This window comes from Anabas testudineus, chromosome 14, assembly GCF_900324465.2.
Source record: "Anabas testudineus chromosome 14, fAnaTes1.2, whole genome shotgun sequence".
NCBI classification, from domain to species: domain Eukaryota; kingdom Metazoa; phylum Chordata; class Actinopteri; order Anabantiformes; family Anabantidae; genus Anabas; species Anabas testudineus.
The window spans coordinates 5,922,249-5,936,784 of NC_046623.1; the positions used below are offsets into that span (position 1 = coordinate 5,922,249).

Genomic DNA, 14,536 nt, shown 5'->3' on the forward strand with positions numbered 1-14,536 from the left:
AGTATAAAAGGGATCAACATTGATTTTAGGTGGAAACTCATAGACCTATATTGCAATGAGAACAATTATGTTTGCACTAATGGTCCTATTTACTAATTAAGACCTTAATCAAGTTTTTCTATTTGTTATATTAACTCTCTCTTTGAGTCAATGGGGCTAATGCAAGAATCACCTGGTTAAAATCTCCTGATTCTCTTCACATAAAATGTGTTATATTGTCAAAAAGATACCAACAAGGATTTGAAGTGTTTATTTACAGAACGTAAGTGGTGGAAGACCCACATAATGTAATGAATGCATTGATACACATATTGCATTATGTGTAAGGAGATACCTGTATACTCAAAGTAACAACAACACATATTGAACAAAATGCCTGAAACGTCTCAGCGACTTCTGGTGCCAAAGTCTTCTCTATGTAAACTGCTCTCAGTCTAATCAAACATACCCCTGCTGGGTGAAATCACTTTAATTTGAACTGTGCCCATGCTTAATTGAACTCTTACTGCAGTCTCTGTTGTCACAGTAACAAGCATGCCCCTGCATTGTTCGTATCACATTATCAAAACTAAAACAAGTCCATCCAGTTACTGTAAAAATAACTTAGAGAGAGTGATTCTTATTTCATCCTGTGAATGACAAAGTCATTAGCATCTGCTTACATTAGGTTGTTGTCAAAATGTGTTTCTATTAGGCATTTATAGCATACCTGCTATCCCACACTCCCCTGTGGCAATGCCGTATGCTTGAAGGAGCATCCTGAGAGTGTATGGCTGAGAGACACATGTCAGCCACACCTGCTCCGTTCTTACATAAGATCATGTGAGTGCAAAAAAAAAAAAAAAACTAGGCTGGATAAAAACACACATGGTTGACGTAGTATAGCACATTTACACAATAATATTCACTGTTACAGAAAGCTGCAGTTTTAATAGTGCACCAGTGAAGGAGTAAGATTTTAGATCAAAAAGCATTAAGTGTAATAGAAAGATGATCACAGAGTTGTCTTAGTGATACTGAGGGATATGTAGTGTAGGTGAAATGAGACTACAGTGCACTGTAAAGTTGCATGCATAGTAACAGATAAGAGCTGCTCACAAATTGGTGTTTACTTTTTTTCAAAATGTCCAACCACTCAAAAGGATCTTGATAACACCGTTTATGTTTAGGGCTTGGTGGTGGGGAGTTGGTTAGGGTTGGGGTCAGGTGGAGCACCAGATGAATGGTGGGCGAGCGACTGGCTGAAAGGCGAGAGCCAATAATCAATAAATAACATGAATTGCGTTGCTGTGGGAAAAATTTCACTACAATATAAAATATATCATGCATGAGAGAGTTAAGAGGTAAAATGAGCTTCCTTGGGTTGAAGTGGAGGGCAAGTGCAAGTTGGTGAAGCGGAATTATTTTAGCCTTTGCAGTGCAGATGCTTGAAGTTATTTCGGAAATGAAATGATAACACTGACAAGTTTATTCTGGTTTCATTAAGTATTTCGCATCTGTTTGGATTGTTTAGTTTGTGCCCTTCACCGTTGGAGAAACCCAGCTCCCTAACTGCTGCGGTGATGCACTTTAGTCCAGTTGTGTTCTGAGTATCCAAACACATTAATAATTAAACATTTTCAGAAAGGCTGGGATAACATACATAGTGTTTTCCCCTCTTTTTCAACACGCTGCCATTTATTTTTTCTCTGAAAATAAACCACAAGAGCTCTTTCAGTGTAAATACAGTTACTGCTGCATATGGACAGGGGATCCCAAGAATAACAAATTGCTTTTTTTTTTTTTCCTGTTCACAAAAGGTAAAGTTGTCTTGTTGCTTTATAGTTTGAATTACGTAAAAAACAGCTCAGACAAAAGTGATCCACAATATTTTGATGTAAAAAAACAAGGAAAACTTAACACAGTTGTTTGGAGGAGAACGTTTGTCTTTTTATTGATTGCAGCTACAGGCCTACCATAAAACAGGCGAATGTTTTTACCCAACTACTGCACATTCTTCCCTAACCTTGAATAATTTATAATGCCTGCAATTTTCATGGAACCAAGTCCCATTTTTGATACTGTTTGATATTGATAACTGTTATCAACTCAGTCTGGTAATGAGTAACAGTTAAGGCAAAAAGGAGCCTCCTACTACTACTGATACAAAAAGTGTTTATGAAACATGAAGTCGTTTTTATGGTGAAGATGCTAAAAAAAAAAAAAACACAATGTATTTGTCTCCAATTTTACATTAAGAATTCTAAAAGCTTTCATTTTCTGACAGCAGCTCTGCTACGGGGGAATAATGGAACGATGAGGAGCTACTGGCAACAGGCTGCACACCACTGTTTCTGTGTCGGTAACCAACACGCAGTGCCACGCGCAGCACTACATGATGCAAGAAAGCTCAACTATTAACTGACTTCTTTATGGTTTCTCTTCTGATATGCATCACTCTATTAGATCACTCTTGCGGTTACCAGGTCAACCAGGGCTCAAATCCTAAGGACTAAAATTGCAAGTTGTTTAGACGTATGACCATAACAGTACAGTACTTTGAGCATAGTTTATTTGCCACAACATCATTCTTCCTCATTATTTAAGCCCATTAAGCACACAGAGATACTGGTATTACAAGTTGATAGTAAAGTAATCTATTATTTTTTCACAACAGTCCAATGATGCAGTTCCTGTCCAATCAACAATTGGTGCAGTGTAGACTGTTTACAAAACCAATATAATACAGTATATATCAAATATCTAACTCTAACTGAAAATATGCAAGTAATTATGGCAACAGGCAGGGAAATCTGTGATTGTATTAATGGATGTTAATGCATGCAACACATGGTGTAGATCATGGGTTGTTACAATCTGGCGTAATCCAATGAATGCATGGTGAAAATTATTAATATAACCGTCAATCTGGCCATGGGGAAGTACTGGATAAGAAAGGAGAAGCTGTTCTTTCAGGATCTATACTGTATACATACCATAGAGGAAGCATGGCAGAACAGAAGATTAATTATAAAAATTCTATATTTGTTGGAGAGAGCAGGTGCTCTAGTTTTAGCACGGATCATCACAATAATGGATAATACAATCGTGAACAAGTCATGCAGATGGTCCTAAAGCTACACACTGCTCATGGGCCCAGGGAGTTCAGCAACACGTCCTGGAAGATAACTCAACTTTATTCTCTCACACTGGGGGGAATTTTGACTCAAGATCATAATTCATTGGAGTAAACACTTACAGTTTACTTTGCCATGCTATTCAAGCTGCCACAATACACACACAACAGCTGCTGAAACGTAAACGTTTCCTTAAGAGGACTGTCACGTTCAGTGGAAAGTGTACCTTGACAGATGGGCTGACTGTGCTGATCATGTGTAAGTAAGCTTAAGTAGAGCGCTAAGACTTATATGATGTATGCGACTAAAATTATTTCTGTGCTCAAAATTGTTAAGCGCTGTCCTGCGCTGGCACTGCTCTGAGGTCAGCTGAATAAAAGAAGGGAATCCAATCTGGGTTTCAGTAAATGTTGACAGACTTTGTGGCTTCATTATAATTTCTACCATTCAGTCTTTGCATCATAAACTTTATCAGCAGCAGCTGCCTTTATAAACTGACACTGAACCCTCACAGTAAATTGACAATATATAGTCCTAAGATGAACTCAACAATAAACAGGACCCAAAATATATTAATAAAGTTGAATTCCTAATTGCTTAGGGGTCAAATGTGGACTCCTGTACTTCGGTATAGATGTGGTGCATGATGTTAGTTCGGGTAGGGCACTGGGTTTCCGCATGTCATCGGATGATCTTTATCAGGTGACTCTTACAATCACCTATCAGATTAAAACAAGGCGATTAGGTGCTCACACTCTCACCTATTCATGTCATTGCTTCTGCTACAGATTTTACACCATACAGAATATGAAATGCTGCTCCAGGACCTTCAATTGCATTTTTCAACAAGTGCATCCGGACTATTTGCAATGATTTGTCCTGAATCCGTTGATCGTACTCACACAGGCATTCATATACATTCGCAAAAGCCTTCACTGCAACTGACCTCTGTGATTTGACAGTTTGTCGTAATGCCCAAACCTAACTACTGATGACATACAGTTTAGAGGAATTACAAAAACCAAAAACAGATTTAAAATTGTTTTCAGGCAACCCACATTCATTAGGCACAGACAACACAGTCTGCCTCATGGCACCAGCAATTTTGCAGCAAATTAATTTAATTCCAGAGCAATAGCTGTAATACTGGATGTGCTCACAACATTTGAGTACACCGGAGTGATTTATTTACATCAAGTTCAACTTTGCTTTGCTAACTGGCAACGACTGACAGTTCCCTGCTCCTCAGCAACTGTACACAGAATGACATATTGAACAATCAGAGCAAAATTACTAAAGCAGAGTAAATGGCCGTGCACAAAGACAAATATGCTGTTGTGAATCATCTTAGCTATCAGCTTACCCAGGTAAAGCTGTTCACCATCTTGGTCAGAGCAAGGCAACCCTAGTCCTTTGCTTGCTCCTGGTTACATGCATCAGGTGTATTAGGCCAATTAGAAATTATAAGTGTGAAGATGGTTGAAAAAAAAAGCAGGGCTACTGCTCTCTAGGACCAGGGTAGCCGACCACTGATCTATTTCATCACGATTCTCGATCTGGGAAGATGTGAGAATGAATTGCTGTGCATATAGTAACCCCCCCATCCTGTTCATAACTCCAGCCCAGTTGTGTGTCTGGCCACATTTATATTAAATTATCTGTCCCTCAACAGCACTAAACCCCCAAGTTGTACTGTCCTAAAATGGCAGCTTTCCAAAAAGTGATTCCTTCATGGGATTAATATAGAATATCAAAATTGGGGAAAAATGTGCATCTATTGCACTATAAGAAGACCCAAAGCCCAAATTGCCCCTATGTTTACAAAAGCTTATCAATTAAGTACTTGCTAGTTGCTAGAATTCATCATATTTGTGTATAAGCTGGGCCATTAAACCACTGAAGTGAGTTTCTGCTTCAACAAAATTAACAAAAACTTACATCAACGTTTAAAATTATATTGTACTGACCCGTCTTATTTGTCTCATTTTGTCAAATTGACAGCCCTACTTAATTACAGCACAGATGATTTTCATTAAAAGACTGTCATAGGAAATAGTTAAAATAAAAAACAATATGTCATATTATTTTCCAGATAAATCAGCTTATGTGTTGCAGGCTGCTGCTGAAATCCATTTGCTCAACTCTATTCAACTCAAGTCTATTTGCAACAGCCTACTGATTCTGCAACTGTCTGTGAAACAGACCAACCTTTTACAACCGCTGATAAACATTAAGGTTTACTGCCTTTAAACTGGAGTTTTTGACCTTTCGAGAACATGGTAACTGAAATACAATTCTTCCACCATTAGTAGACATTTGAGCTGAAATGCACACACTGTTTATTTGAACAAACATGGGAATTAACAAAAGTTGATAATAACAGCCTTCTTCAATGACTCATCTAAAGACCCCAAATTATGAACAAAATACCAAGATTAAGGGTGATACATTATTAGTAGTGGCCTTCTGAATTGAAAGAGTGCCAACAATCAACAATATATGTCAATAACTAGTTGAAAATTACTACAAAATGTTTATGTACAACACGACTTTATCTTGCTGCTATGCATTCATGCATCAATAAAGATTAGTAACCCTGTTCCAGATTGGTAGTGGTTAATCCTGGTGTCGTTAGATCATAAAACTGCACCCACTACATAAGAATATTCTGTGTTTTCTAACATATTCAGGTGTACATAGCATGAAACCTTTGTTTCATGTGGACAATATGTCCCTGTTAGACAACCAGACTCAAACCTCCTGATGAAGTAACACACCTCAGTAGCCCTAACAGGAGATGCCATGAAAAAAAATTGTTAAATTTTTTTTTTTTTTTCATTTCATTTAAAAAATGATTATCGGAGACTTGTGTAATGCCCGATTTTTGCAAATGGCTTCATCAGATCAGTTATCTTAGTGTTTAGTTGATTAAATGTCAAGTACAGTGCAGAGTTTTATTGGGAACGCCAAACATTTTAATTGAAACCAAAACAACCAAAAAAAGCAATTTTTATATGTAAATATGTTTTGCAATCAAGGTTTTCTAGTTTACCCAGTCTAATGTGAATAACACACCTCTGCAAAAGTACAGAATAATTGTAACGGTACTGCTATTGTGGATGGATAGTGTAGTGGTAAAATCCCCGCCCTCCCTGTGGTGACTGGGGTTCAAATCCCAGCTGTGGTCTACCTCCAGTAGAGGGTCCTTACCTAAGAATTCCTTACACTTTCCCTGCCTTGTACCTTGTAAGTTCCCCTAAGACATTTGTCCCTTTCAGTTATTCTTGATAATTATCCAGACAATTCTTAGAAACGCGGACTACAGTCTCTTTTTCTCTTCTCTTCGTTCAATGGTGTATCAATGTCTTTTTTTTTTTTTTTGTCTGTGATTAAAATGTCCTTTTTAGCACAGTACGTTGAGTGTACTGCCAAGCACATATTCGGGTGTTCTTTCCACAGAGCGACAGTTCACGTCTGTGCTACGGGGACAGTGTAGGTGGGGGGCATGGTTATTAACATTTCCTTTAGCACCATATCTCAGATTCGCTCAGGCAATAAAGTTCCTCACTATATCCCAAGCCAATGAAACTGGCTATCATATTCCCATCTGAAAATGTAGAAACGATGACATTTAATTAATAGCAAATGGGCTCCCATCCCAATACAGTATATCAAGTAGATACAACTCTCTATGACTAGAGTTCATGTAAACACTGCCCACACCTTTCTAAAGAGCACCAGCGGCATAATGCATATGCTGTGTCACAGGCAAGGTGAATTATGATCATTGTCATTTGATGATACACTGCCACTGCTTGAAAGAAACTGTTCTTTTTTTAAAGAATACATGCTATGTATGAATGCTCAAGCTTCTATATCACTGCCCAAAAAAAACATCAGAGAATTAACTGTTACAGCTGCTTAATGGATCACGTCTGATGAATTGAAGGATGGAACTGTGCAATTCAGGAAAGGTCACGCCTATGCCACTTATAAAAGACACATTAAATTATCAGATATTATAATGGGGTTTGGTGTGATATTCTTCCCAGACTGTACAAGATAGGACAGTACTTATCCTGGCTTATCTCATGGATGACTATTACATGATGTTGTTCAAAGGAGGTTGCACAAGATGGTTACCATGGCATTTGCACAGGCCTTTCACCAACTTTACTTTGCTAACAAATAATGGGTCAGGTCAAGGTATTCTCCTGCTTTTTTTTTTTTCCTTCTTGGTTGTAGTGTGACTAAGAGCTGGGTCATTTTAACCTCCCTTTTCTCTGACACTCACACTGAAATTGAAATCTCTAAGCCCCCATTACAGCAGCTACACTTTTAACCCAGGATACAGTAAATATTTTATGTAAAGCTGCCGTAGGTTGGTGAGAAACTAGGCTAGTCATATGGTGAGAAGATGTATGGATAGTAACAGTTGCCACGCTTCCAAGCTGGGCAAATATACTGTTGGATTTCCATGCTGTTTTAACTAGATGATAACGGTACAAATTCTAAGTGGTATTGGCCGCATATTTTTGTGCTATACATACAGTGCAGCTTCTATGAAAGCAAGTCAGCGGAAAAAGGCTCAAGAAAGTTCACTACATCAGTCCTAATGTCAAACCTTTCAGTCACAAAACAGAAATCACCAATTTCCAAGAGTGTTTGTCATACATATCTAAGGACTGATGGTCCTAAACTAAAAGCACCATAAAAGCATGAGGGCTTGATCCACACTTGCACTTGTGCACTTTCTGGAAGTGCACAAGCATGCACTCTTTTTAAGGGACTAGTCTATAATATATAGTGCTGCACCATTAAAAACGAAAGACAGGGAAACCACTGAGGCATCTATAAAGAAACATGTAATAACAGTATGTAAGCAATATAAATATAATATCCAACACTTCATATTTCTATTTGGAGCCCTTGGTCCCAACATATTTGTGCGTATGCTGCACAAGTAGCGTCTCAATTAAATTCTGTAAGGTTCAATGCTTTAGTCATATAGCGTGAACACTGAGATTGGGATCAGAATTATACCTTGTGACTTGGCCTTTATTGAGATAATTTCCATAATCAACTCACTCACAAGTTTTCACTTTAGCAATCTAATGTCCCACAACACTAGACTGAGTTCACCAGATATACCATATATAGTTTATATATATATATACCTGCAAAGATAATGTTTTTTCCAAGAACAGAAAATCAGGCCAACCTTATCTGTGAAACATATCATGAATCAGAGATTCTCTATGGTATTCAGACCCCTTCATATAAAATAAATAATAATAAATATATATATATATATATATATACACAATTTTTGTCCACAAATCTGGACTCATTTATGTCTAAAATAGGTTTTAGAAATGTCCACAAATTAAAAATCTAAACTACAATTCCCAAAACAGTCAAACCATTAATGAAGTACATTATAGAAGCACCTATGGCACCAGACAAACTCTGCAGGCTTTTCACATCTAGATTTGGGCTTTTTATCTCATTCTTCCAGACACATCTTCTCAAGCTCAATCACGTCGGTTGGGTAATGTCTGTGAACGGCCATCTTTAGGACTTTCTACTGATGTTCTATAAGGTTTAGGTCTGGGCTTTGGCTGAACCACTTAAGATCAGTCTGAGACTTCCTGAAGTTACATCTGAGTATGCTTTGGGTTACTGTCACCAAGGCCTGAGGACCATTGGGCTCCTGGTCACCTTCTCTACCTTGTGGCCATGTTACTCAGTCTGGCCGGGCAGCCGACTCAAGGAAGAGTCCTGATAATTTCAAACTTATTTTGTTTCACAATTATTGAGGCCACTGTAGACGTATTTGCCTCTTGGGAACACTAAAAGCTTGAGAAATACTTTTATACCCTTATCCTGATCTGTGCTTGGCCATAGTAATACTTGGACTTCCTTGAGCTTCATGTCTTGGTTTATGTGCTTACTAACTGGGTGGGACTCCCGTCAAACTGCACTGTGTACACATCTGACGGATAATTAAAGCAATGACTGACAACAAAGGCACTTTGAGGGTAACTGGATTATACAAGAATACAGAATTTTATTACACTTTCCAAAGTGTGAATGTGTCATTGCCAGGTGACTACTTGTTTATTAACACTTTTTTTCAATGTTGCCTGCTGATGTGATGGTAGCATAATGATAAAGTGCAGCTAGTGATGCTTTTGTGATGAGGGTTTATTCACATGTACTTGGACACAGCTGGTTTAAGAGTGGAACACATGATTTTCTGTCAACAGTCTAATTTGTAAGGAGTGAGACGTTATTTATACTACAATGGATGGTGTCAGGAACTGTGACCAGTCCGCCGGATGTTGAGTTCAATTTTATTGGTGGAAATAGAGATAAACAAGCTGAATTAAAATATGCAAATGCAAGAGGAGGAACATTACATTACATTAACAATAAACTTGTTTTGATGAATCACTGTTTTTAGCACTACTTTTCTGTGCAAATTGCATTACTTAAACTCAGTAAATTACTATACTAAAACACGGGTTGAACAATTTTTCCACTCAAATGACTGCTTAAATGGAACAAATAAAACTTCACAAAGCACACTCTATGGGTGTCGCAAGCAGCCTGTGTTCATACAGCATGTAACGACCTGCAGGTCAGGGAGCTACAGTGCAGTTAGATTTAGATTAGCTTATTTTGTCTCCCAGAAAGGCTAGTTGACTCCGGTTAACAGCAAATTTTGCTTTTAAAATTGACAGATTGAATTCAGCCACACAGCCCTGCAGCATCAGAGGGCAGCCTAAAGGACCATTTCGCCAACTGTGAAATTCATGTTCTACATAATAACTATGCACTGTTTTGAAGTGAACTGTCTGCAGTCCAATTCGTGACCATATTTTGAGGCTTACAATACATTCAATGTTGGGACAGCATCATACATAAGAAAATGAGAAGATGGTCCCTTTTGAATGCTAGGCCTTGGTAATGGAAATCAGCACCAATATGTCATACGTCCGAACGCTCTCTCTCTCTGACAACTCTATAACAACGATTGGATATTAACACTTTCGTCCTTTAAGAAATCTGTGGGAGTATATCGCACTGAACATTTTGGACCCTTCACCTTACACACCCACGTATCACCCAGGCACACTTCGTTAAACATTAACACTTAACACATTTAGTTCCGGATTGTAAATCCGCACTTCACGTTGTCATCCAATCCATTAAACTGTCTATTTTATTCAATTTATCTTTTCCATGTCTCCCTTGTAAACAAACAACACTGTGATCGTCACAGTATGCTTCCCCTCCACTGTAGGTTTTTGGATAGAGTCATGTGGGAAAGGTGACAGTCACACTATCTTTTCCTGAAGTTTAAAACTGTTGGCAAACCACGTTTAACAAATCCACAAATATGCATTAACCACTGATTGGTTGATAACAGCATGCGTATGATGTCACTGCACCACACTTTTTGGTATAGCAAAGGGGTCATCCTTTATTATTGTTTGCCACTAAATCCTCCAGGGCCACTTAATAATGAATGCAAAAAAATGCAATGCTGACAAAAAGTAAAAGAGTACAGACTAAGAAGTTTCAGATAGAGAGCTTTAAATTATTATTTTGTAAGTTGAGGTAGTAAATGTTTCCACAAACATAATATCAATTTATTTCAGCCAGATTCTTCATAACTTGTATTTTCTGTTACATGTAATGCAAAAAAAACATTTGATGTAGAAACACACTCACTCAGACAAACATATGGCTTATTATGTCCACATATGCAAGCTCCCCTGTCTTCATCCATTTTCTGATATAGCGGATAAGTTTCCAAAACCCAGTAACCAAGGTGACGCGATGCTGGCCTAAGAAAGCAATCACAGCTATTTCAACAGTACATGAACAAGAACAATACGAAATTCTGCAAAAGTCTACAAAACCACTTTATTGGTTTTCTGATTGGTTTTAAATGTCACTCCTCTCTAGCTACAGGCAATGTATCTGTGGGGGGAAAAAAATACATTCCCTAAAAATTAAAATATACCATTTCTCATCCATGACCTGTCAGAACAGAGGTCCTGTTGTCTGCCATTAACTGAACACTGCCCAACCACCACTGAATATTAATGGAGCCTTCCCTGGATCATCAGAGTGTGTGCATTTAATTCACAATCCTATCTGCATCTTCTAGGGCACAGGCTTAGTGTGTCTCTCGGTGTGTGTTTGTGCATACTGTGCATGTCTCAGATCTGCTGTGGGTTTGTTCATTAGAGAGGACATCTTCAGAATTTGAGGCCTGTCGCACACTCTCATTGAGATGAGTTATATTCCTGCACAGAAGCATAGGTTTCTAATTAAGTGGCCGTTAATAAATGCAATAAAAAAACATTATTAAAATAATCTATACGTTCACCATCAGACTCAATTTGAGCCCAAAAATGAGCAGCACAGCAAGTCTGACTGACAGCATGTATGATTAGCTGATTCCAATTAAATGACACGAATATCTATCTCGTTAGCAGCATGGGTAAAATGACAGGCTACTGATCGTGTAAAGATGTGATGGCTTATCAACAGGCAAGGCCAACAGGAAGGCTCCCACTCAGAGGAAGAAAATGTGTGCTATAGCAACAAAGTGATACGAGGATTTACATTGAAATCTCATTCCCCCCGATTCTGACGGCGCGTTGAGACGAATAACGTGCGCAATGTGCGAAGTCACCAAAGCACACAGATTGCGCACACATAAAACCCATGACTGACAGGGGGAAGAAAAAAAAAAAAATCTCTAGTCACGTTTAAGAGGTGGTGGTGAACATATGGCTTACCTCAAACACTCGATGCAAGCACCGGGAATTATGAGGGTGATGATGACGATGATGATGGCCCGTCCATCCAAACGCGATTCGTCTTTTGTATCCTCAGTCCGTGCGTCGATGAGGTTTTAACTAGGCCATTTCTTCCCCGATCGCGATTCTTTCTCAGGAGAGTAACGCGTCGCAGGCTCTCGCACATCAGTACACCTTCACGGCGTCCGTCTTTCTCCGGCTTTTCCAAAAAAAGCACACCTCACACTGCCCCCTCCTCCTCTCATCCCTCTCTGACAACACACCCTGCTCTGTGTCTTATCCTAAGATATTTGACTTTGATGATGTTGAGATGCAGCAGAGAGTATAAATCAAACTGTGGAGAGAGGGGGGGTGGTGGGGGGTGGTGGTGGTGGAGGAGGAGGGGGGGTGGGAAAGCACTCACAGTAAAATAAATGCGTAACGCTATAGCGTCGAGACCCTGCGTGTTGCCTCAGAAGTCAACGCAGCGAGCTGTCCTCTTCCCCCCATTTGTCCATGCTGATAATAATCCACGGCATCTGCCCCCTCTGCACAGCGGAGGCCTGCAGAAAGCACGAACTGCTCGACTCAAAAGGCGAAACAGAGCTCTAAAGACACCCCACGAAATCAGGTGTCCAGTCTCCCCTTTGCGCGCTTGCGTGGTGCTCCCACTTGGTTTCACTTGGTCTCTGGTGCTCTGAACAGAAAGCAGAAGCTCGGCGTGAGAGACAGCGCGGGGATTTTCCGTTTAGCCTTCATGGCTTCGGAACAGTAGCTACAATGCGTGTTTTAAATATGAGGATGCTCGGATGGGATTTTGAAGCCCGATGCATGCGCTGAAGGAGATCCCGCGGCTTGCGCCTCAACAGCCTCTCTCTCAGTGCGGTCTCATCGGCTCTCTCTCTCTCCCTCTCCTTCTCTCTCTCTCTCTCTCTCTCTCTCTCTCTCTCTCCCAGGACACCGCTTTGCAATGTTTCAATCGCGCTGCAAGTTGTCATGACGAGGAGCTGCGACGCATGATTCAGTAGACGTGCGCTCGCTCTGTTGGAACCGTCATGTGACGAAATTTGAGGCAGAGGTTTTGGGGTTTAGCGTTAGGGGTGCTTTTACACGAGGACCTGCACCGGGCTGACGTCACATTGTTTGTTTGTTTGTTTATTTTGGTGGTGGTGGTGGTGGGGGTGGGGGGGGGTCCCCCACATTGTTGCATTTCCCAATGTCAAAATATAGAGTAGTGATGGGCCAGTAATGTGAAGACGCTACAGTGGCAAGAAAAAGTATGTGAACCTTTTGGAATGGTTTTCTGCATTCATTAGACATAAAATGTGATCTGATCTTCATCTAAGTCAAGAATATTAACAAATATGATGTGCCTAAAATAATAACAACCTCAAAAACCTCACAGTGCTAGTGGAAAAAGCAATAACCTTAACCAGTTTCTTCTTGTAGCTGCGGATGAAACCTGCACATTGTTCAGGAGGACTCTTAGCCCTTTCTCCCTGCAGGACCGTTTTAGCTCTGTCATATTCTTTGGACGTCTCATGTGTGGCTCTCTTTGAGTCGTTTCATAGCATCTCTGTTGGGTTGAGGTCTGGTTTGACTTGGCCAAAAGGTGGATTTTGCTTTTCTCAAACCATTCTGTTTTTTTTTTTTTTTTATACACTTGGGGATTCATTTCCCCCCCAATCACCCCAACCAGGCCCTGATGCAGTAAAACAGGCCCAAAGCATAATGTTTCCTCCACCATACTTTACAGTTGGGATGATGCTTTCATGATGATATGCAGTGACCTTTTTATGCCAAATGTAGTGCTGTGGGTTCTTTCTAAATAGTTCAGTATAGTTTCATCAGTCCACAAAACATTTTGCCAACACTGCTGTGGAGTGTCAATGTGCACTTTGGCAAACTTCAGGTGTGCAGCGGTGATCTTTTTAGTCAGCAGCAACTTTCTTCGTGTATCCTGCTGTAGATCAACAACTCTTGATTGTGGATCCTCTGAAAGCTCTTTCTGTTTGTCAGTCGAAGCAGCTCTATTCCACACCTCCAAACTAATTTTCTTAACTTATGCTAACAGGTGCACATACTTTCTCCGCTTGCACTATGAGATTTTTATGGTTGTTCTTAATAAAGTCATGCAATATCAGATTTTTTTGTGTGTTATTACCTTAGGCACATCATATTTGTTCATACTCTTGACTCTTAGATCAGATCACATTTAATGAAAAAAATGAATGCAACAAATTCACATAGTTTTTTCTTGCTACTGTATATCACAGCACAATAATATTATGTTATTGGAATGGACTATAGTTACCGTTTTAGTTCAACTATAGTGTTAATTCAACTTTGCATTCATTGACTTGGCCACTTGGGGGAAGCAAACACAAGCAGGAAGCAAAACACTGATGTAAGCGTTTAAGCTGCCATGGCAAACTTTTTAGCAAACAGCTGCTTAGTCATACATCCAGTACCTACAGAGCAAGATTACGTTTTTGAGTAATGTCTGTGTTCCCCTGATGGACGCAAGAACAATAACTACTTGATTTCAAACTCAGTTTTGTTCTCCACAGGCTCCTAATAGAAACGCTTGTCTCTTTAGCT

General features: G+C 39.5%; 1 protein-coding gene across 4 annotated transcripts in view; it reads right to left on the minus strand.

Moving 5' to 3' along the window:
- The window catches only part of nlgn2b (neuroligin 2b), a 52,491-nt gene extending 40,212 nt beyond the window's left edge, over nucleotides 1–12,279 (minus strand). For 3 of the 4 annotated variants that reach the window (XM_026373160.1, XM_026373159.1, XM_026373157.1), the window contains exon 1: nucleotides 11,936–12,279. The gene's annotated coding sequence lies outside the window, so the exon portion shown is untranslated. Of the gene's footprint in view, nucleotides 1–10,856; nucleotides 10,973–11,935 lie in introns of all 4 variants that reach the window. The other variant, XM_026373158.1, reaches the window with a different exon arrangement.
- Nucleotides 12,280–14,536: the final 2,257 nt, after the last annotated feature.